The following is a 23368-nucleotide window of genomic DNA, read 5'->3' as shown; positions in this document are numbered from 1 at the left end:
TTATCATGTGTATTCATTCCATTTACCTACCTGCTGTATAAAATTTGTTATAAACCTGATTAAATTGCAAACTCCTTGAAGACAGGCACCATGTCTGCTTTTCCTATCTCTACGGCAGAGAGGGTCTGACCCAATTTATTACTGTTGTATGAACTGTCAGCAAAAAAAAAGAAAAACAAAACAAAAGAAACCCTAATATCTTGTGGAAGAACCTTATATTCAATTAAGGATTGTAGGAAGACCTGACTGCAAAGTGGATTGACCTTTTGAGAAGTGAAATGCTTTACTGCTGCCCAGCACTTTTTTTTTTAAGCTCTCATATCACAACAACTTGGCTCCATCACTATTAATCTTATATGGTAATGCAGTGACAATGAGATGATTTCTCTGGAGAATCTATGCTAATACTATTAAAATGCTCTTACAATGTCAAAATGATTGCAGTGTATGCATGTGGGGACTGTGCTTATGCGATTATGATATTATAGTGATGGGCAATTACCATAGGAAACTACTAATTCAACCCTGCAGGGACTTGTATTATGAAGCCATTATAACATGAGATTATAATGACACAATAACTTGGATGCACATTTGTGATGTGAAAACCAAAAGCTAATTTGAATGCAAGTCATATTTCCATTAAATTGTAATTAAACACTGAAAGCAATGCGTGTTTAAATTTGAGACGGAGACATGCAATCCATAAATGAAAGTTGTGGGGAAGGAGTGCATGGCGAGTGTAAGCTTAGAATAGTGTCAAGGTACCATTTGTAACTCTGCCCTTTGGTATTTACTGGGTGTGAAAGCTGTCACCGAAGGTGCTTCTCCAGATTTTCTCCCTCTCTGCTGGTCCTCTAAAGCAGCCAAAAACAGTACCAAGACACAAGAAGTGTGGGTCCAATTTCCGTTCCTATCACAACCACTAACATTGACAGCCTTTTTGTTTCATTTTTGAAGTAGGCATGAAGCACCTTACCTCCCTTAATACAAGAGACTAAAGCAAGTTTTTTCCATGAAAAATAACCTTTTTTATATGCAACAAAATTACTCCATATTCAAAATCAGACAGAACAGATAAGTGCAAAGGGAAAAAAGATTTTTAAAAATCTTTAAAAATTCTACTCCCAGAGATGACCTGTATTAGCATCTCTGGGTATTTTCTTTCAGACTATTCTCCATGCATAGTATCAATGTATTTTTCTTCAAAAATTTGCATTCTACAGCACTTTTAAAACCTACTTAGTGATTCTTCTCACCCCTTCCAGTTGCAAGATCTATTTCTTATCCAAGAGATTGCAGTTGATAAATTTTGTTTGTTTTTTGAAGGTCAGCTCGAGCTGGACGATTTCACATGTCACTTGGACAAGTATATTTTACTATTAGAGAATCATACTCGGAAAGGTTTATACTCTGCATATGTCAGTTACAGGATGGGTCTATAGTAAATTCTTCAGATTCTACTAGCAGTACTATCGCTACTCCACATTTGTCTCTGTTTAAGGAATCAGTGGGGCCTTTGAGAAATCATAGGGCTCTAATTTTTTCTCAAACTGGTAATTATTGTATGGTTTAGATAACTATAGATTATTTTTTAAAAACTAGGAACGTTTAGGAACTACGGAACTTGTTAGCTACACCCCTGCATCTCCTAGTTTAGATGTTCTCAGGTTACACAGCAGCTCGTATATATTCCCTCCTAATTATGACTCAAAGTAGTTACAGCTCCTTGGTTTAAATATAGTTGAGTTTTTGCTATTAAGTATTTGCTTTGCACTTAGATATGCTGTATATTTCAGAGTTATTTATTTGTTTGTTTACTTATTTGAGACCGAGTTTTGCTGTCCTTACCCAGGCTAGGATGCAATGGCGCAATCTCGGCTCACCACAACCTCCACCTTCCGGGTTCAAGCGAGTCTCCTGCCTTAGCCTCCCAAGTGGCCGGGATTACAGGCATGCACCACTATGCCTGGCTAATTTTGTATTTTTAGTAAAGATGGAGTTTTTCCATGTTGGTCAGGCTGGTCTCGAACTCCCAACCTCAGGTGATTTGCCCTCCGTGGTCTCCCAAAGTGCTGGGATTACAGGTGGGGGCCGCTGCGCCCGGCCCAGAGTTATTTTTATTACCCCTGTTGCAATGACCAAATGAAGAAGACAATTTAAATTACTAGAGTCTTATTTTTCTAATTAGGAAAAGGAAAGCAGACTGCAGTTAAAGGGCTTGCTTCGTGTCATGCAGTGAACAGTGGAATTGAGATTAGGTCTTCTGGTCCTGGGTTAACATAGCTTCTTTTTTAGGCTAAGATGTGATGTCACTTTGGGTTAATACTTCTGTATTAATGGAGACAAGAATAACTATTTTTGATGTTCATAGTAAATACTTAGATAGCTTAGTAAAACGAACGTTGGACAAGTTGAGAGACTGGGTTCTAATTTCTTCCAAAGATTAAGGATTCCATTTTAGCATCTAAAATTGAAGTCATCAAATTAAACGATCTCCATCGTTTATTCCAGCTCAAAAATTCTAAAATCAAATAGTATTGAACATTAATTAAAATGCAAATATTTTCATTTTAAGCATTATACATTTTAATATTTAATAATATATTTTACCTACTTTAAAAACCATTAATCTAAATTCAAAACCGGTCCTTACTTGGATGACTTGTAATAATTTGACACTTTTTAGCAGTAGATTTGTAATTTGACTCAAACTTTCTTTTTTTGAGAAATTTATTAAATTATTAAAGTCACAGATATAAAGTTGATTGAAAAGAGATGAAAATTACAGTCTTTTTTTTTTTTTAGAGTCTCACTCTGTTTCCCAGGCATCATACTGCAACCTCCACCTCTCAGGTTCAAGAGATTCTCCTGCCTTAGCCTCCCGATTAGCTGGGATTACAGGCATCCACCACCATGCCTGGCTAATTTTTGTAATTTTGATAGAGATGGGTTTCACCATGTTGGCCAGGCTGGTCTCAAACTCCTCACCTCAGGTGATCCGCCCACATCAGCCTCCCAAAGTGCTGGGATTACAGGCATGAGCCGCTGTGCCTGGCCAAAAATTACAGTCATTTGATATATCAGCAATATTGTTAAAGTACAGTTAAAACTACAGTGAAAGGAGATTTTTACTTACATAATTATATAAATATATAGATAAATCATTGTGTCAAATAATATTTTATTTTATTTATTTATTTATTTTTTGAGATGGAGTCTCGCTGTGTCACCCAGGCTGGAGTGCAGTGGCTGGATCTCGGCTCACTGCAAGCTCCGCCTCCTGGGTTCACGCCATTCTCCTGCCTCAGCCTCCCGAGTAGCTGGGACTACAGGCGCCCGCCACCACGCCCGGCTAATTTTTTTGTATTTTTAGTAGAGACGGGGTTTCACTGTGTTAGCCAGGATGGTCTCGATCTCCTGACCTCTTGATCCACCCGCCTCAGCCTCCCAAAGTGTAATATTTTAAGTACATGATTTTCTGTGAATTCTTAGGAAGCAGGTGATAGCAATGATTGAGGTGCTAAATTAAGCTATGGTGCTAGACAAACCTTTCTAAATATTTTAATGCAGCTTATTTTTATGGGGAAAATATATAAGCAAATTAAATTTAAGCAAATTAAATATAATTAAATTGCTTTTTACTTACATATATAATTTTATGTAAAAATGAGTTAATTAAAATTTGTTATTTGATGGTAGAGATTTTTTCTATTTTTACGTGACTTTTTCTCTAGAGAACTTAGAATTCAGTTAGAGTATTTTCTTGGCCATCTCAAAGACTGGGAAAGAGTGATTATTGCTCTATGACACATGTAGTCATTACAGATTTGCCCTTGACCCCATTGTAGTAAATCAGCTTTCAGGAGTGGAAATCTACTGTTTGTTACCTTACTTTTAGTACATCAAATACTAGTCTTTCCCCAAAACACTTCTCTGTCAGGTGCCACACTCTCTTAGGACTAGGCAAAATTTCTTACTTTGAGTTCTTTCCTAGACCATTAGTAAAGGCTACCTCTAAAGCAATTTTTCTCAAACTTGGAGTTCCACAAACTCTCAACAAAATTTTGATTTTGTCTTTTCGTTTTTATAATCATCAAACCATTTTAAGCATATTCTGAATCAATATACCTGTTTTATAACCATATATTGCCCTAGGATTTCATTATATGCATTTCCATTACTTTTTAAGACTTGAGTGATACCAAATTACTACCTAAAATAACATTTATCTTTTTCATGACTTTTTTTTTTTTCAAACTGGAGTCTCTGTTTTACTGGAAGCCATGGCCGTATTTCCTAGGACTTTTTTTTTTTTTTTCCAAGATGAAGTCTCGCTCTTGCTGCCCAGGCTGGAGTGCACTGGCATGATCTTGGCTCGCTGCAACCTCTGTCTCCCGGGTTCAAGCAATTCTCCTGCCTCAGCCTCCCGAGTACCTGGAATTACAGGTGCCCGCCAATACGCCCAGCTAATTTTTGTATTTTTAGTAGAGATGAGGTTTCCCCATGTTGGCCGGGCTAGTCTCAAACTCCTGACCTCAAGCAATCCACCCACCTCGGCCTCCCAAAGTGCTGGAATTACAGGTGTGAGCCGTCACGCCCAGCCTTTTCCTAGGACTTTTTGAGAGGTGGTTGGATTGAGAGAGCAGTGGATAATCTGTCAAAGTGGTTTACTTACTTTATTTATTTCCTTTATAAGAAGTACAGTTGGTTTACAAATTAAATCATATATGATGGCTGCATGTGTATTTGTTTTTCTGAGTCTGACTTTAGGGTTTGTTTATACCAGTATCCTAAGGGTAGAACTAAGAGTTAAGACTTGTTGTGAGTTTTCTAGTCTTGGCAATTTTTCCAGCCCTGTGATTTGTACTGTCTTCCACATAATCTACTCTTGTACTCTTTTTTTTTTTTTTTTTTTTTTTGAGACAGAGTCTCGCTCTGTTGCCCAGGCTGGAGTGCAGTGATCCAATCTCAGCACACATAGCCTTCGGCTCCCGGGTTCAAGCAATTCTCCTGCCTCAGCCTCCACGTGAGCCACCGTGCCCGGCCACATAATCTACTCTTAACATTACCTCCTTAAGATTGATGCCTGCCAGGCATGGTGGTCATACCTGTAACCCCAGCACTTTGGGAGGCCGAGGCGGGTGGATCACAAGGTCAGGAGATTGAGACCATCCTGGCTAACATGGTGAAACCCCGTCTCTACTGAAAATACAAAAAATTAGCCGGGCGTGTGGCATGTGCCTATAGTCCCAGCTACTCAGGAGACTGAAGCAGGACAATCACTTGAACCTGGGAGGCAGAGGTTGCAATGAGCTGAAATTGTGCCATTGCACTCTAGCCTGGGCGACAGAGCGAGTCTCCATCTTGAAAAAAAAGGAAAAAAAAAGACTGATGCTCACTCATCTCTCAAACTGAGGGAAAACTGGAGACAGAGGGAAGAACTCAGCCAAGCTCCTGATAAACCACTTACTTAAAGCTAAGAGATTATCATGATAAATGATAATTGGGATTATCATGATAAATTGGGATGATTGTCCTGTGTTCTTTTATAAGAAACAGGCGATGCATATTTTTTTCTTTTTTTTTGAGACCAAGTCTCACTCTTGTCACCTATGCTGGAGTGCAATGGCGCAATCTCAGCTAACTGCAACCTCTGCCTCTTGGGTTCAAGTAATTCTCCTGCCTCAGCCTCCCGAGTAGCTGGGATTACAGGCAGGTGCCACCATGCCCGGCTAATTTTTGTATTTTTAGTAGAGACGGGGTTTCACCATGTTGGCCAAGCTGGTCTTGAACTCCTGACCTCAGGTGATCCGCCCATCTCGGTTCCCAAACTGCTGGGATTACAGGCATGAGCCACTGCGCCCAGTCAATGCACATTTTCTTTGGCGCACATTTTAGATGTTTATTAATAAGTGTTGGTCGACTCCCAAAGGAGAAATCTCAGAGGCCATGGTTGTTACCCCATTTTTAAAGGTCTCCCACGGGATGCTTACGGAACCTATAGCAGTGGACTCTGCCTTTAATGAAAGTGAAATATAGCTCATCATCCTTGTCTCAATAATAACCCCATTTCCTCATTGGTGAAATGGGAACAATGATAATAAATGTGGATTTCGTCTCAAAGTACATCCGATGGTCCGGTCTTCCACTGTTTTTGATGACTCACCTTCTGTTGATCCCTTACCTATTTCACTGGGACATTAGGAGATTTAATTAAAGTGTGTAGAGGATCTAAGCTCTTCAGAGAAATACACAGCATTATTATGGTAGATAACACTTCTGATCTTCCATAATCTCTTGAAGGTAATGAAACCAGCAATACAGAAAGCTGAGGCTTTAATATAGTCAGAGTTTTATGAAGACACATCCATACAATACTTCATTAGTAGTGGTCACCGTTGTGGGATTGAGAGTTCAGAATTCAATTCCTAGAAACTTTCTAATTGTTCTAAACATTTTGATGTAACTTTTTTCCTGTCAATACACCCATTCGAGAGATCAGTTAAGTATTCAGGTCATGCTGGTTTTACTCAACTTTGAAGGCTTTTCTATTTTGTTTTCAAACTATGATTATTATAAGTTGGAGCAGGGGGGAAAAGAGTATTTTATCCAGGTCTGTGTTTTCCCTGACAGACAGTCCTGCTTTTAAGATCCCTGAGGAACAAGGAAAATTACTTTTGTTTCCTGACTCATCTCCTGGTCTCCGGTTTTTCCAGCTTTCAACCTGTACTCCAACTGCCTACTTAATGATCACCCTAATATAGTTCTCATCCTCTGGGTCAAGCCCTTGTGTCAGTATTTTTCACTGTAAGCTAATGTGCAACCTACAATGAGCCTTTATGGGATGCTTTAAAGTCTGGAAGCATGATTCTCATTGCTCATATCATCAGAATGTCTGTGACATGCCACCTTCTCCAGGAAGCCTTCTCATTCCTCCAGTATCAGTGAACATTGTCCATACCAGTCTCACAGGGCACTTGCTTTGTACCTGTATCCGTCCATTTTCATGCTCCTGATAAAGACATACCTAAGAATGGGTAATTTATAAAGAAACGAGGTTTAATTGACTCACTGTTCCACATGGCTGGGGAGGCCTCACGATCATGGCAGAAGGGAAGGAGGAGCAAAGTCACATCTTACATGGCAGCAGGGAAGAAAGAACTCGTGCAGGGGAACTCCTCTTTATAAAACCATCAGATCTTGTGAGACTTAAACACTGTCACGAGAACAGCATGAGAAAGACCCACCCCCATGATTCAGTTACCTCCCCTGGGTCTCTCCATGACACATGGGAATTGTGGGAGCTACAATTCAAGATAAGATTTGGGTGAGGACATGACCAAGCCATATCAGTACCTCTCTCCTAGCATTTATTGCACTCTGCTTTGTATCATAAATATCCTATTAATATATAAAACAATGAGTGTCTCATTACTTACCATGTATGTGCCAGGCACCGTGTTGGTGGCTCCTCTCTTAGGGCCAGGATTGTTTCTTTTTCGTCTTTGTTTTCCTGCAAATCTTCTGTTGGAGTTAGTAGATCCTTAGCAAACATTTGCTACATTACATTGAAATGTATGCAGGTGAAATTAGCACATGTTTGGAAAGCTGATTTCCTTGCATTCCCTTCTTATGCCCTGAGAACTTAAGACCCAAGTTGCCCCCTCAGATCTGTAAATCAAAGCGGCTTTTCTTAATATTTCAGGAAGCTTAAAGATCATTGGTCACAAACCTATAAAAAGGACATAATGCCAATGAAAACATAGGTTTGCTTGTGGCTGAAATTACATTCCATCAATGTGGAATTGAAGGGTGGATAGAACGGAACTAAATATTTGCTCATTGGTTGAACAGACATTTATTGAGCATCTTACTCTGTGCAATCGCTGTTTGTATTAGTTCGTTCTCACACTGCTATGAAGATACTACCCAAGTCTGGATAATTTGTAATAGCAAGAGGTTTAATTGACTCATAGTTCCGCATGGCTGGGGAGGCCTCAGGAAACGTACAATTATGGTGGAAGGGGAGTCAGCCATGTCTTACATGGCAGCAGGAGAGACAGAGGGTGAGTAAGAGCAGGGAAAACTGCATCATAAAACCAGAAGATCTCGTGAGAACCCACTCACTATCATGAGAACAGCATGGGGAAAACCGTCCCCATGATCCAGTCACCTCCCATCTCTTCCCTCTCTCAATATGTAGGAATGATGGAGATTACAATTTGAGATGAGATTTGGGTGGAGACACAGCCAAACCATATCACTGTTATAGCTTAGAGTTGCACATACTGTTCCAAATATGGGAATGGAGTTAGTTATCAAAACAAAGTCTAGTTACAAGTACAGCTCTCCCTTTCATTGGTTATGGTGTCGAGTTTCCCAGACAGGTGTCCAGGCCGGCAGCAGACCAGAGCAAGGCAAGGGCTAGAGTCAGAATGGAAGTCTCTGAGCTCCCTGCTAGTGTCTGTCAGACCTTTTTCTGTTATAACTACCATTTTTTTTTACACCAAACAGGCTAGGTTAGACCATCTAAAAACATGTACCTGCACTGCTTGTTTGTTTGTTTGAGACAGAATCTTGCTCTGTCACCCAGGTTGCAGTGCAGTGGCACCATCTCAGCTCACTGCAACCTCCGCCTCCCCTGTTCAAGTGATTCTTGTGACTCAGCCTCCCAAGTAGCTGGGATTACAAGCAGATGGCACCACGCCCAGCTAATTTTTGTATTGTTAGTAGAGATGGGGTCTCGCCATGTTGGCCAGGCTGGTCTCAAACTCCTGGCCTCAAGTGATCCGCCTGTCTCTGCCTCCCGAAGTGCTGGAATTACAGGCACCTGGCCTGATTCTTTTAAACTCTGGATTAGCAAAACATAGTATTGTTATTTGTGCAACTGAATCACACAGCCTTTCTGTGATTCAAAGTTTATTTAAAAATTAAATGGCCTTAGAAAGAAATTCCTGCGGATGTTCGATACATTTAAAACATTTGCCTGAGAGCCATTATCCAGGTTTACTTTTCATAAAGGAAGACTTACGGCCATGAATCACCTGCAGTAATTTTACTAAGTATTTTTAGTTTTCTGATTTTCAGTTGACTTCCACCAATGCAGATAGGAAATGTCTTTGGAGACGAAGTCACTTGCTGTTAGGTTTTATATGCTCAAGATTCTGGCTCTTACACTACTCTCCCCTTATCCATGGTTTTGCTTTTTGTGGTTTCAGTTACCCGTAGTCAACCGCAGTCTGAAAATATTAAGATATCTTAAGACGCAGAGAGAGAGAGAGAGGAGAGAAACCGCATTCACGTAAGTTTTATTCCAGCATATTGTTATAGTTCTTCTATATTATTATTAGTTATTGTTGTTAATCTTTTACTGTGCCTAATTTACAAATTAAAGTTTATTATAAGTATGTATATATGGGGAAAAAAACATAGTCTCTACAGGGTTAGGTACTATTTGCGGTTTTATGCATCCACTGGGGGCCCTGGAACAGATTTTCTGTGGATAAAAGGGCACTACTGTGGATAGTAAGGGAAAGTTAAAAAAACAAAAACGAACAAAAAAGTCCAAAACAAACAAACAAACAAAAAAGGCTGTGTATTCCTATGTAGTTGGGTAAAGAAGAATAATCTAAATTAGCACATTTGCTGCCAGGCACAGTGACTCAATGTCTGTAATCCTGGCACTTTGGGAGGCTGAGGCAGGTGCATCACTTGAGGTCAGGAGTTTGAGACCAGCCTGGCCAACATGGTGAAACCCCCTCTCTACTAAAAATACAAAAATTAGCCAGGTGTGGTGGATGGGTGCCTGTAATCCCAATTACTCAGGAGGCTGAGGCAAGGGAATTGCTTGAACCTGGAAGATGGAGGTTGCAGTGTGCAATTGCACTCCAGCCTGGGTGACGTGAGTAAAACTCCGTCTCAAAAAGTAATAATAATAATAAAATAAAATAGTATGTTTGCTGCCTTCTGATAACTTGGAGTGTGAAGATACAGGAAAGTTGAAAAAACAAACCTGGCTTCAAAATCCAGAGCCCAAACACTTTTGGAAAAACATGTTCCATGCTTTTTAATAATTTTTAGCTCTTCCGATTTGAGAAAATAATGTGATATTCCATAAAAGGGCTGTGCTGTGATCTCAGAATTATCTATTGTCAGAAATATATTGAATAAAGATTCCAGGAAAATGGCCAGGCATGGTGGCTCATGCCTGTAATCCCAGCACTTTGGGAGGCAGAGGAGGGCGGATCACTTTAGGTCAGGAGTTTGAGACCAGCCTGGCCAACATGGCAAAACCCCATCTCTACTAAAAATACAAAAATTAACCGAGTGTGGTGGCAGACACCTGTATCCCAGCTACTTGGAAGGCTGAGGCAGGAGAATCACTTGAACTCGGGAGGTGGAGGTTGTGGTGAACCAAGATCAAGCCACTGTACTCCAGCCTGAGTGACAGAGCAAAACTCCATCTCAAAACAAAAAAGATTCCAGGAAAATGTTTAGCTCTTTTTTTTTTTTTAAATAACTTTTAACCTCTATTAACTACACATTTATGTTGTTCTTTTCTAGTGCTAATTCCACTTCTATTTATAATTTCTTTGCTTCTGCTTTAATTTTTATTTTCTTACTTTATTATATGCTTCCTTTGTGTAAGTTTCCTCAAACCCTTTGTGGATAAAGCTGGACTAAAACAAGCAAGCATCTAGATGTACCATATTAAATACATATTATGTACCAGGCACTGCAGGGAACTGAGGACTGAGAGGCAAAGAAGATGTGACTCACCCCAGCGAACTCCAAGTCTGATGGAAAAGACATAAAACAGAAGAAGGTAGCTGGGTGCGGTGGCTAATGCCTATAATCTCAGTACTTTGGGGGCCAAGGTGGGAGGATCCCTTGAGTCCAGGAGTTCAAAACCAGCCTGGACAACATAGGGAGACCCCTTTCTCTATAGAAAATAAAAAAAATAGTTGGGTGTGGCAACATGCACTTGTAGTCCCAACTACTTAGGAGGCTGAGGTAGGAGGTACACTTGAGCCCAGGAGTTTGAGGCTGCAGTGAGCTATGATCATACCGCTGCACCCCAGCCTGAGTGACAGAGTGAGACCCTGTCTCTTAAAAAAAAAAAAAAAAAAAAAGGCCAAAAAACCAAAAATCAGAAGAAGTGCATTATTAAGGTGAAACTTGAGGTGCTATGACAGTACCTAGAATTGACATCTTACCTGTATTGCTTGAGCAACAAGGAGGAACCACAGGACAGTCTTCTAGTTAGGAAGAGTACTGAAGGCTGAGTAGAAGTTGGCCAGGATTGGGAAAGGGTCAGGGAGGAGAGTGGGAGTGGGTTGGATTCGCAAGCTGAGAGCAGAGGCAGAAACCTGCTCAGAGACCTTGGGACGGGAGAAGATGTAAAGTCCAGGAAAGGGCAGGCGAGTGCACAGTGGGTTCACAGGGTACTATCAGACTCTATGTTCAGATTTGTTTTTTAAGGTTAGAAGACTCAGGGAGAGACATGTTCATGTCTGCACTTTAGAAAGAGCCGTGTATAGGCTTCCTAAGGTGGACTGGAAAGCGGAGAGATTGCTGAGAAGCTTTTACTGGAATCCATCTGTGAGGTGATGGTGGTTCCTGCTAAGATCGTGACTGTGAGAGGGAAGGGGAAGAGATGAACCGAAGAGCTATTAAAGTGGTGGAATTTACAGGATTTAGAAACTGAGTGGGTGTGGGTGAGGCAGGAGTCTTGGATGAAATCTGAGTTTGTTTTGTTTTCTTGTTTGTTCATTTCTGAGATTGTGAACATGACTCACTACAGCCTCGAGCCCAGGCTCAAGTGATCCTTCTGCCTCCGCGTCTTGTGTAGCTGGGACCACAGGTGCGTGCCAACACCCCTGACTAATTTTTGAATTTTTTTTTCTAGAGACGAGGTCTCACTTTGTCGCCCAAGCTGATCACGAACTCCTGGGCTCAAGCAGTCCTCCTGCCTCAGCCTCCCAAAGTGATGCTGGGATTACAGCATGAGCCACCGTGCCTGGCCTTTTTTTTTTTTTTTTTAATTTAAATAGGAGCATTTGTAGATGTTGCATCAGAGAGAATGTGGAAAATGTAGACATGTCATGTAAATTACCAAGTGCTGGGCTTTTAATTATCCAATAAGGTTGCTATCTATTTTGTCATTGTCGGCTAAACTAGTCTAATTAATCTTAACAGAACTCTGTGTGAAGTGCTGTTCGTAGTCAATATTTGCCTTTCTCTAAGCAGATTCAGATTGGAATTGCAGCCTTTCAGTCCAAGGGCAAGTTTCTTAACTTTTCTTGGCCTCACTTTCCTCATAGAATATCAAGCCAGCAATGCATTCGTGAGAATTTGAGATGAGATATGTAAAGTGCTTTAAGCAACACATGGGGGCTTAGTCAATGAACACAAGGCATGATTGTTGGTTCCCAGCCTCCAAGTGAGGCCAAGGGACTCTTATCTATCTTTGTATCTCCCATAGACCTTACCTGCCTCACATAGCATCTTACACTTATTAACTGTTTAATATGTATTTATCAAATCCATAGTAACTTTTTATTTCATCTTATTGAGGCTGTTTGCCCTCCATTAAAAAGGTTTCCTGGGAGGAAGCAGTGGCTCACGCCTATAATCCCAGCACTTTGGGAGGTCGAGGCAGGCAGATCACTTGAGGTCAGGAGTTCAAGACCAGCCTGGCCAACAGAGTGAAACTCCATGTCTACTAAAAATACAAAAATGAGTTCGGTGTGGTGGTGGGTGCCTGTAATCGCAGCGACTTGGGAGGCTGAAGCAGGAGAGTCACTTGAATCCGGAAAGTGGAGGTTTCAGTGAGCCCAGATTGTGCCACTGCACTCTAGCCTGGGCGACAGAGCGAGGCTCCATCTCAAAAAAACAAAAAATAATTCTTATGGTTCTATTCTTTAAAAAGATTTCTTTCTGTGGTTCTATTTTTTTGGTTTATCTGTACTTAAAATGTATTGTTCTTGATTCTCTCTTTTTTTTTTTTTTTAACTTACAAATGATGACTCGCACTTCCTAATTTCTGATTAGGAAGTTCCCTTCATGACACCCCGCCTCCATTTCCACTGCTAACCCCACACGTGAGTGTGTTCAAATGAGATCTTGTTCCTGGTCTGGCTTAAGTGTGATAAAAATTATTCAGGCCATGGAGCTTTTTCCAGAATTGTCACTGGGCTTCAAGACTTCCACCAAAGTCAAAATCAGTCAGCTATGGACTACCTCAAACAGCTTGAATTGAATTAAAATGAACCATAGCGCTAGAAAGGCGTGTAATTTGATCTGAAATATTGCGCAGGAACAATATCAAATCTCAGGCAAGACAGGCAATTAGCAACTTTGTGATAATAAAGAATCTGAAATAGCTCTTGACTTCATAACTCTTTGCCTGCCTGTGTGTTTTGGTTGGGGGATTCAAAATCTATACTTTACTATTTTACCTGTGACATTAATATAAGCATCTGATGGATTTATACTAGTAGCATTGATCTTTTCCCATCTTACTACCTTTTATTGATTATAAATGTCATAAACATTAAAAACTGAAAAATACATTAAATTGTAATGAAAGAAAAAAAAAAGATCTATCTTCACTCCTGCTCAAAGATAAGCTTAACATTTTAGTATCTCTGTCTGTTAAGGCCTACTTATATGTAGATACATACACTCCATATAAATTTTTATCATACGTAAAATACTTAAACTAGTTTTGTGTTTTGCTTTCTCGGGTAATAAAAGCATTTTTCTTTATTTTCCTTATTTTTTTCTTTACATCAAAGAGCATACAGAATGTAAGAGCATTTTTCTATGTCATTAAATATTTTTTGCAAATATAATTGAACGGTTGCATAATGTTCCATCCTGTTTATATGTAAACATTCCTACGTTATAAGACATTTTGTTGCCATTCTATATAATGCCACAATGGACTCTTTGAGCATAAATCTTTTTTACACATGTCTAAATATTCCCTTAAGACAGATTCCCACCAGCGGAGTAACATTTTTAAGACTCAGGATACTTACTGCTAAATTACTTTTCAGACAAGTTGGGCAAATTTGTACTTTTGCCAGCGTTGTGGCTAAGAGGTTTTCATATCTCCACGCTCACTACAGTCTTCCTGTTTTCACAAACAAGTCAATGAATGGGCTGGATTTGTTGTAACTGTCTCTCAAGTGATGCTTTCTATGGGATTCCCACAATATCACTACTGCTAACTTTTAAGGACTAAGTTACCATTTTAAATGGAAAGATTTTTTCTTGAATGTGAAGCTGGATATCTAGAAATAAAAAATTGCAATTGGTTATTTGGTGTTTCTTGCATTGCTGGTTATAAGTTCCTTAAATATTATACAGATACTGTTTTTATTATTTAGCATTTATCCCATGATAAAACTGGAATCATGTATGCCTGATACGGATTGACTGTGTCTCCACCCACATCTCACCTTGAATTGTAATAATCCCTACGTGTCAAGGATGGGGCCAGGTGGAGATAATTGAATCACGGGGTGGTTTCGCCCATACTGTTTTCCTGGTAGTGAATAAATCTCAGGAGCTCTGCTGGTTTTTTAAATGGGAGTTCCCCTGCGCAAGCTCTCTTGCCTGCTGCCATGTAAGTCATGGCTTTGTTCCTCATTCGCCTTCCGCCATGACTGTGAGACCTCCCCAGCCATATAGAATCGTGAGTCCATTAAACCTCTTTCCTTTATAAATTACCCAGTCTCAGTTATGTCTGTATCAGCAGCATGAGAACAGACTAATACAGTCCTTCTCCCCCACGACGTTTTGGGGCTTATCTGGGGATAGTAATTCCTAATAAATACTTTACTTCTTTGGTATTTGGACTTTTGGACAGCTTTTTGAAATTTGAACAGTTTTCTATCATGTTGTACCCTCTGGAATTTATGAAAGTAAAATACACTGTGCTTCAGGTTTAGTTTGTAGAAGTGAGAATTTTACGTACGTAGCTTCTATTCTCTTCATTTCTCACTAAGAAGTCAAAATTTAAACCAGACTTCCTGTTTGTCTGGACATAAAAGAAAAAGTAATTATTTGTAGAGTAATTTAATCTAGTGGGTCTTAGGGCATAGCTCTCCATATTATATGCCCAATTTCCTTGCAAACTTCAAAAAAGGAAAAAACTTGATTGGAATTTTAGAGTTAGAGCACATTGTACTTTATTCACTTTGGAATAAACCATTTGGCTCTTTCATTCTTTAAGGTTTAAACTAGGTACTATACTTTCCTTCTCTCTATTCAGTTCAATTGAGTCTCACTGATGCAAACTAAACACTAGATACTGTATAACTATTGGGGATAAAGGAAACCTTCTGCTCACGCCACCTCTAGCCTGACGAAGCCCCTGATGAAGTCAAAGGAAGACAAATCCATGCCATGCTGGGATATACTGTGGAACCTCGTGATGTATTCATTATGAGTCCTCATCTCCACCACACCCCAGCTAGTAAGTTACTTAGATAAACCAAATCTATGCACAAATGAATTATTAAAAATTAGTTCTCCTAGTGCTTGAACCCGGGAGGTTGTAGTGAGCTGAGATTGCGCCACTGCACTCCAGACTGGGCGACAGAGCAAGACTCTGTCTGGGCGGGGGGAAAATATTAGCTCTCCTGTAAGCATTCCTGTGTCCTTAATATCAGTTTCTGTTCCTGCCTTGCATCTCCACGTCTTTTTCTTTGTCTCTGGCCGAATGCTGTAAATGCTCATAAATATCAAGTAATATGATGCAAAGAGATTGCAAACTAAAACTGAATACCTTAAAGATGCAGTTTGTCATGAAGCTGCTGAAAGAGATACTGGAGAAATGCCAAAATACCTCTGAAGCCAAAGTCTGGCTGTGTGACTGTGGAGCATTTAAAAGCGTCTTATGACTTAGTTTCCTCACTTGAAAACTGGAATAATACCTGCCTGATTAACCACATAAGATTTGAAATAAAAAGCAAGTAAAATGATACCTAAAAGCACCACTTAAATAATAAAGTACCAGACCGGGCGCGGTGGCTCAGGCCTGTAATCCCAGCATTTTGGGAGGCCGAAGCGGGCAGATCACGAGGTCAGGAGTTCGAGACCAGCCTGGCCAACATAGTGAAACATCGTCTCTACTAAAAATACAAAAAAAAAATAGCCGGTTGTGGTGGCACGTGCCTGTAATCCCAGCTACTTGAGAGACTGAGGCAGGAAAATTGTTTGAATCCGGGAGTTAGACCCTTAACAGCCCAAGTACTTCAGAATAGAAGAAGTTGCATAACAACCAGTTAATAGAGGACCTTGATAAAAAAAAATGATAGTCTTCAAAAATATTTTTGCAGAACTTTTTTCATCACTGGGGTATAAAAGTCAGGAAAAGAATGTCGTCTCACATAATTTTGTCAGAAAAATGATCTTCCCTCCCCACCAAATCTAACACTCAGCTAATTCTTTGTTCTAACCATTAGGGCATATTTATAATGATGACTTATTTTGATTTTTTTAGCATAAAATCTTAAGCCCTTTAAAAATGACATATTATTCGGTGTTGGTCTCTATATTTTGATTATCTACTGCTATGTAACCAACCACCTACCCCTTCAGGGTGCTCTAACAGAATAACATAGCCTGGGTGGCTTACAAAAAAACAGAAATTTGGCCAGGCGCGGTGGCTCATGACTGTAATCTCAGCACTTTGGGAGGCCAAGGCAGGTGGATCACGAGGTCAGGAGTTCAAGACCGGCCTGGCCAGCATGGTGAAACTCCGTCTATATTAAAAATACAAAAAATTATCTGGGCATGATGGCGTGCACATGTAATCCCAGCTACTCAGGAGGCTAAGGCAGGAGAATCACTTGAACCCGGGAGGCAAAGGTTGCAGTGAGCTGAGATCACGCCACTGTACTACAGCCTAGGTGACAAAGTGAGACTCCATCTCAAAAAAACAAAACAAAACAGAAATTTATTTCTCATCATTCTGGAGGCTGAGAAGTCTAAGATTGAAGCCCTGGCAGATCTGGTGTCTGGTGAGGGCCTGCATCCTGGTTTGCAGATGGTCATCTTGCTGTGTCTTCACATGGTGAAAGGAAGGAAGGAGCTCTTTGGGGTCTTTTTTATAAAGGGACTAATTCCATTTATGAAGCCTCTACCTTCATGAGTTGATCACCTCTCAAAGGCCCCACCTGCTAATACTGTTACCAGGGATTAGGATTTCAACATAAGAATTTTGGAGGGACACACACATTTATAGCCATCCCTAAGCCAGAGGTTGCAAACAACCACCATTTTATTGTCCCTTATCATTCTGTGGGTTGGTCAGACTCTGCTAGTTGCATTTAGCTGGGCTGGACATCATTTGGGATCTTGGCTGGACTAGAATGTCCAGGGTAACTCACTTACCTGCTACTTTCACATGGACAGCTACAAGGCTGAGATGAATGGGGGCCCTGGGATGGCTGGGGCCTCTCTCTTTCTCTCCGTATTGTCTCAAGGCCCCTTCTTCTCCATGTAGGAAGGTAGCCAGACTTCTTACATTGCAACTCAAGGTTTCCAAAGGTACAAAAGCAGAAGCTGCTTCCAATGATATGGGTCCCAAACTGGCTTGGCATCACCTTCTTCACATTCTGTTCGTTAAAGTGATTCACAGGCCAGCTCAGGTACAGGGTGGAACGGGGCTACACAAGGATTTGAATATTGGAAAGTACTGAAGGTCATCATGGAGACTTAACCCACTGTAGGAAGCACATTCATTGAAAACGTCATTTCCAGTACTGCTTATCCATGGATAATGAGGACCCCCTGTAGCTGTAGTCACTTTGGTGCATCATTTCCAAAAACGTAATGAGTTGTAATGTCAATTGCAGCTGTCAATCTACTTTTAATAATCACAGGCCTCAAATGAAGAAATTCATTTACAGGATAAGCAAATTACAGCTTCAGTTTGGTTCATAAACTTCAGCCCCTTATTGCTTATTTTTTGAAAGAACAAGTTTACGCTGATTTGTCCAAGGATACTCAGCAAATATTTGGAAAATAATTCAAAGTTTGATGTATAATCATAATCCTATCGCTTCTTGGCCTTTTGGCTAAGATCAAGTGTAGTGTCTGTTCTTATCAGTTTAACCATAATCCTGAACATTTGTATAGTATGTTATTATTATTATTACTATTTTGAGATGGAGTCTCACTCTGTTGCCCAGGCTGGAGTGCAATGGTACGGCCTCAGCTCACTGCAGCCTCTGCCTCCGCGGTTCAAGCGATTCTCCTGCCTCAGCCTCCTGAGTACCTGGGACAACAGACGCATGCCAGCATACCCCGCTGATTTTTGTGTTTTTAGTAGAGACAGGATTTCACTGTGTTGGCCAGGCTGGTCTCAAACTCCTGACCTCATGATCCGCCCGCCTCAGCCTCCCAAAGTGCTGGGATTACAGGCCTGAACCACCACGTCCGGCCCGGTACTTTATTATTTGAGTGGTGCTTTTAGGTATCGTTTTACTTGCTTTTTATTTCAACCTTACGTGGTTAATCAGGCAGGTATTATTCCAGTTTTCAAGTGAGGAAACTAAGTCATGAGAAGCTTTTAAATGCTCCACAGTCACACAGCCAGAAAACATTGGAGCCAGGACGCCAAGTTTAGGTTCTTTTTTTTTTTTTAAGACAGGGTTTTACTTTGTTGCTCAGGTTGGAGTGCAGTGGTGTGATCGAGGCTCACTGCAGCCTCCGCCTCAACCTCGCAGGCTCAAGGGATCCTCCCACCTCAGCCTCCAGAGTAGCTTGGACCACAAGAGTGCCCCACCATGCCCAGCTAATTTTGTGGAGACAAGGTGTTGCTATGTTGTCCAGGCTGGTCTCAGACTCCTAGACTCAAGCAATTGTCCCACCTCAGCCTCTCAAAGTCCTGGAATTACAGGCTTGAGCTGCTGTGCCTGGCATTGGGGTTTTCTTAAAGCCACCCCTCCATCCCAGAGTTCTCTCTCTCTCTCTTATTTTTTTTTTTGATACAGGGTCTCATTCTGTCATCCAGATTGAAGTGTAGTGGTGTGATTTTGGCTCACTGCAGCCTCTGTCTGCCAGGCTCAAGCAATCCTCCCACCTCAGCCTCTCAAGTAGCTGGGACTATAGGCACACAGCACCATGCCTGTCTAATTTTTTTGTTTTTAGTAGAGATGGGCTTGCCATGTTGCACAGGCTGGTATCAAACTCCTGAGCTCAAGCAATCCTTGATTGCCTTGGCCTCCCAGAGTGCTGGGATTACAGGCATGTGCTACCATGCTGGGCCTGGAGTTCTCTTTTAAACTTTGAAGGATGTGAAATGGAAATTCATTCTGTCTTTATAGATAGATAGATAGATAGATAGATAGATAGATAGATAGATAGATGTCCGTCTGCACATGCATATAAAATATACATTTTATTTTATTTTTTATTAGAGATGGGGTTTCACCGTGTTGGCCAGGCTAGTCTTGAACTCCTGACCTCAAATGATCTACCCATCTCGGCTTCCCAAAGTGCTGGGACTACAGGCATCAGCTACTGTGCCCAGCCTAAAATATACATTTAAAACTCCATTCTGAAAGTATAGCTTTCGTTGTTAGTTAATGATCTATAGACGGTCAATAATACCCATTTCAAGTTAAAGGAATCACAGATGCGTGGATGCCATCTGGAAGTTACCTGGTCAACCCCTTCATTTCACAGACGGGAAAAACATGTGTGGAGTGGTTAGCTAAGTTGCCCAAGCTATTTAGTGAAGAGCCAGGATTCTTGCCTCTGAACCCATCATTTTACCAGCTAGACCACAGCACCTCAAGAATAGCCTTCTGGATGAAACTGTGAGAGGAATATAGATATTTTCCATGTTTAAAACATCTGTCTATGGTTTGCCAGGACTTAAAAGTAATACAAATTTTAAGCACTTTACTGATCAAATACAGCTAAAGACCAGTTGTGCAGCTGGCTCGAAGTATTGCTATTTCTGGGAGGCAAGCTATGACTAGGGTTCCACGGGACAGAAAATCCCCTCTAGAAAAAGCACAGGACGGGCTTCAACGTGGACAGTTCTTTATGAAGAAAAGCAAGTGATAACCGTTGTATTCCAGTAGCTTGGTGTATGTTTCACTGTCAGGAATATATGTTGCTAGCAAAATCAAGAATTTTACATCAAACGTTCTCAAGGCATTGAGTGTGGAACCTTCTGAGAATGAAAAGGGCAGAGATGAGATCTCCGTTTTTCAAATTAAGTAAAATTTAAAGGTCAGTTATTCCGACAGTGTCTTGACAATAATATTGCACTTGTCCCAACTCTAGGATGTTACTATAGTGAGTAATGTTGCATTTCGATCTGGGTTGAAATACTCTTTTCTTCCTCCCTCTCCCTTTTCCTCCCACATTTCCTTTTTTTTTTTTCTTCTGGAGTCAGAGTTTTGCTCTTGTTGCTCAGGCTAGAGTGCAATGGCACGATTTCGGCTTGCTGCAACCTCTGCCTCCCGGGTTCAAGTGATTCTCCTGCCTCAGCCTCATGAGTAGCTGGGATTACAGGCGCCTGCCACCACAGCTGACTAATTTTTGTATTTTTAGTAGAGGTGGGGTTTTACTCTGTTGGCCAGGCTGGTCTTGAACTCCTGACCTCAGATGATTTGCCTGCCTCAGCCTCCCAAAGTGCTGGGATTACAGGCGTGAGCCACCATGCCCAGCCCCATTTTAAACAAACAAAAAAAAACCATGTTTTCAGTTGGCTACTAAACAGAGAAATTTGGGAAGCCAGGGGTGCTAGTTACAAGTTTGTAGACCACAGTCTACACAAAGGCCATCTACTCAACCCTGGTGACTTGAGGTTGACTGACCCATGTTAAATTGAAGAGTTAATGAAGCCACAAGCTGATTTTTTTAATTCAAGAAGCCCGATGTGTTTCCTGGGTTTTTGAATGGCTTCAATGGCTTTACTTACCGGTTTAAGATGAATGGCTCATATCAAGGAATGCAGGATGGCGAAAGCCTGAGCTGACACAGAGGAGGGGACTTTTCCCAGGCTGACCTGTCTGCAAAGGCCTTTTCCCAGCTCTGTCACTTGCTGGGTGCATCACTGCCATAGTCCTTGTAATTGTTTAGAATTTGTAAATTTCCTCACGTTTTCTTCTTACATTCTTAGTCAATTTGAAAAAAAAAAAAAAAAAGGTTGGGAATGAAACCCAACATCTTCCTCCAACGACAAGCTTCTCATTTGTATCGCTGAGCAGTTTTGCTTTATTTATGTCACAGTTTAAAGAACTTGCTGTGTCCCATTATTGCTCTGTATCCTGAAGTGGTGGGATTTTCTTCTCTTCTTTCAGGCATGGTTATTGATTCTTTTGACAGTGTTTAATATTAAAAGTTATAAATCCACATGCAGTAGGGCCATTACGCCATAAATATCTGAGAAAGTAGAAGCGTGGTGATGGTGTCCAAGGAGGAACTCCTGGTGTCACTATTGGTCAGCGTCCAGGCCCAGGCGGCTTCAAAGAAGACATGTTGCAGGTCTGAACCTGTATGCACAATGGAAGTATTCAAACAAGCTTTAAGAAAAAAAAAAAAGGATGCATTTAAAAAATATTTTTGTCACAAATCAAATGTCAGTGTTAAGTGCAGTGTTTCTAGAGTGCAGCCACGCTCTGTGATATAACACTTCAAAAAATAGAACTGCTCATCTATTTGGGCCAGACAGCACTTTTTTCTTAGAAGTCCATTTATTTGGAGGATACTTTTATAGTACCAGCAAGTCCAGTTAGAAAGTTCCATCTGCTCTGCCTCCTATTGCTTCTGGTTTCTTGCCATCTCCACTGGTGTCATCTCAGACAAGACACTACCTGATTTTTTTCTGGATAATAGCGACATCCTATGGGACTCCCTGCAGGTACAGCGGGTCCCCTCTCTTCCTCCATTCGTATATGGCTGCCAGGCTCTTCACTTCATATCGTCTGCATAAATCCCTGAGATGCCTTCCCCCCCTTTTTTTTTTGTCAGTTAGGGTTTGTTTAGAGCCACAAAACTATTCGGTTGGTGCAAAATTAATTGCAGTTTTTACCATTACTTTCAATGGCAAAGACTGTGATTACATTAGCACCAACCTAATACAGTGAGTAAAATGAAACAAGGGATGTATGATAAGAATGAGACCTTTTGTGGTTGGGGGAGGAGTTGAGAAAGTCAACTGAAAACTGATCCACCAAAACTCAATTTTCTTATTTGACTATTGCCTTTTTTTTTTTTTTGGAGGGGGATGGGGTCTCGCTCTGTTGTCCAGGTTAGAGTGCAGTGGCACAATCTTGGCTCACTGCAACCTCCACCTCCCAGGTTGAAACAATTCTCCTGCCTCAGCCTCCCGAGTAGCTGTGATGACAGGCGCATGCCACCATGCCTGGCTAATTGTTGTATTTTTTTATGGAGACGGGGTTTCACCATGCTGGCCAGGCTGGTCTCAAACTCCTGGCCTCAAGTGATCTGCCAGCCTCGACCTCCCAAAGTGTTCGGATTGCAGACATGAGCCACTGTGCCTGACCTAATTTGACCATTGCATTTAAAATTGTTAGACAAGTACCTTCAGCCAGGTTGAGGGCTGAGTATAACAGAGTCGGGGTGGGAGAAGAGCCTATGTTTATGAAATAAGGACGGTGTATTGCAGTGAAGAGAAGCTCTCCTCATTCACAGGTAAAATAGAGTTCTGGAAAGTCCTACCCTCTGAAATTCAAAATGCCACTGAAAAATATATTCAATCTACATAGACAAGATGATCATCTTAAGTATAATGGCAAGGGTGAAATAGCTGTGAGGAACTCTCAGTGAAACTAAACTAAAATTGCCCCCAAACTACCGTCTTGCACACCAAATCTTCAACAATTAGGTGAATTGTCTAAATATTTTATGGAAGTTGATTCATGCATAGATTTTTAAAATGTGCATATTTTAAACATACATATTTTAAGTAAGACAAATTCTATTTATCATTTCTGGCTTTCAGCTGTGCTGGAGGACTGTCCTCTGATTCTCTTCTCTTGTCCCTTTTTTTTTTTTTGTCTTTAAAGTCTTCTGTTCTTTTGCAGTTCTAGATCCATCAGAATTAGAAAGGTTGTTCCCCTTAGCTAGGCTGTAATAGTAATTGCAGTCTATCCTCAGTCTCTCAGATTGTTCAGATTTCACATTTGAAGTGCAACAGAACTTTTGACCCATGTGTTTATAGCTCTAACTACCCACTTGCTCACTAGCTTCTGTGCCGGTGTATGTGATGCTTAAGCTTCTCAGGCATACTCTGGAAAATGCCAGAAGCCTGCTTTGTTTGTTGGTAGTCACTCTGTTTGCACCATTGGGTATAGCTGCTCTCATC

At 40.9% G+C, this 23368-nt stretch overlaps 1 protein-coding gene and 1 pseudogene across 3 annotated transcripts in view; both read left to right on the top strand.

Annotated features, from left to right (window-relative positions):
- Window positions 1-23368, top strand: part of PTER (phosphotriesterase related) — a 77198-nt gene that overhangs the window by 19934 nt on the left and 33896 nt on the right. Inside the window, exon 2 of one of the 3 annotated variants that reach the window (XM_025397642.1) lies at window positions 9222-9304. The exons of the other annotated variants lie outside the window; for them this stretch is intronic. The gene's annotated coding sequence lies outside the window, so the exon portion shown is untranslated. The remainder of the gene's footprint in view (window positions 1-9221; window positions 9305-23368) is intronic. 3 annotated transcript variants of the gene reach the window in all.
- Window positions 18079-18258, top strand: LOC112632318 (annotated as a pseudogene).

Source organism: Theropithecus gelada, chromosome 9, assembly GCF_003255815.1.
Source record: "Theropithecus gelada isolate Dixy chromosome 9, Tgel_1.0, whole genome shotgun sequence".
Lineage (NCBI taxonomy): Eukaryota > Metazoa > Chordata > Mammalia > Primates > Cercopithecidae > Theropithecus > Theropithecus gelada.
This window is presented reverse-complemented; position numbering and strand designations above follow the sequence as displayed.